Source organism: Tupaia chinensis, unplaced genomic scaffold (genome assembly GCF_000334495.1).
Source record: "Tupaia chinensis unplaced genomic scaffold, TupChi_1.0 Scaffold143815_1, whole genome shotgun sequence".
In the NCBI taxonomy this organism is placed as follows: Eukaryota; Metazoa; Chordata; class Mammalia; order Scandentia; family Tupaiidae; genus Tupaia; species Tupaia belangeri.
This window is the reverse complement of record NW_006203665.1, coordinates 25,475-26,880: the sequence shown is the minus strand read 5'-3', so window position 1 is coordinate 26,880 and position 1,406 is coordinate 25,475. Positions and strand designations below refer to the sequence as shown.

Genomic DNA, 1,406 nt, shown 5'->3' with positions numbered 1-1,406 from the left:
CAAAGAGAGCAGAAAGTAGTTACAATTGCAAGTTTATAAAGAAATGCTCTAAGAAAAGGAGGAGAGGGGAATCTCTTTGATTTTCAGGAGGAAAATCAAGCTCCTTAATTTCTTTTTTTTAATTAAAAATTATTTATTTATTTTTTGCTATAGCATGTGAGGGAGAGAGAGAAAGAGAGAGAGAGAGGGAGATATCACCCCCCAGAGGGGTTGCCACATGGCATTTCTTCTCCATTCTTCTCTCTGGGTTTTGGACACACACGTGCTTGACATGTTACTCAAGCTGCCGGTGCAGAATTAGACCCATGCAGCTGGCCATGTGTACTTCAGCACCTTAACCACCACGCCACCTGCTGGCCCAAGCTTCTTAATTTTTTTAAAGTTTATTTCTTTGGAGAGGGGGATCCCCAACAGGGTCCTCACACCATAATCCCCCCCTCAGCCTCAGCCAACCTCCATCACAGACATGCACACATGCATCTTCCTGGTCCTTGAGAGGTCACCTTGTGGACTTTATAAAATAAAATGAAAAATATATGTATATATAAATAAAAATAGAAAAAAAGAAAGAAAGGCAGAGAGGGGCATATTTTTTTGGTGGGGGGAGGTTTTTGCTATAGGGCGCGTGCGCTCGCCAGACAGAGAGAGACAGAGAGACAGAAAGCGAGAAATCACCCCCTGGGGAGATGGTCACACAGCAATCCCTTCTCCTCCATTCTCCTTTCGGGATCTTGGGCATGCACGCACACGCGCCCGGCGTGAGTTTAAGCCACCGGATCCGGGACGCGAACCACGGTCGACTACGTGGGAGTCCAGCGACATAGCTATTACACTAACTGCTGGTCCCAAGAGGGGGCATTTTAATAATTTATCAAAGACCAGGCAAAATGATGGATTCAACTGTGGAGTTTTGATTTAAAGTTTATGTGAAGATTCATGTAGAGATAGCCCAGAGGGGTGTAGATATAAGGGACGGGAAACTTGGAGACAGGGATGTCATGGGTAGAATTTTGGAAGTAATTTGTAAAGATGGGTCTGGAACAGGCGCTGGGAGGGTGTGGGGTGAGAGGAGCGGAGGTCCACAGACAGGACGAGGACCAAATTCCTCCTCCTGTGTCTCTGGGCCTCAGTCTTTCCACCCACCTGGTTGGGGAGAAAATCCCCGCCCTCTGTGCCCCGAGGGTCCCTGTGCTCCCCCTGAGGTTCCTGTGTCCCTGTGCCCTGCCCTCCCCGGGGCCGCCTTCCCCACACCTCCCCTAGAGGGTGTGCTGACAGGCTCCCCCTGGGCTGTCCACGTGGAGGCTCCACTGGGACCCCTGGGCCCACGTCAGGCTCCAGGTCCCCACAGCTTTTCTCCTGCAGAGGTGGGCCCTGCCCCTCAGGGGCACATCCGAGGGCCCGAGGAG

General features: G+C 50.8%; 1 protein-coding gene across 1 annotated transcript in view; it reads left to right on the top strand.

Annotated features, from left to right (window-relative positions):
* Positions 1-1,406, top strand: part of LOC102484733 (butyrophilin subfamily 1 member A1-like) — a 16,268-nt gene that overhangs the window by 5,798 nt on the left and 9,064 nt on the right. The gene's annotated exons all lie outside the window — the stretch shown is intronic.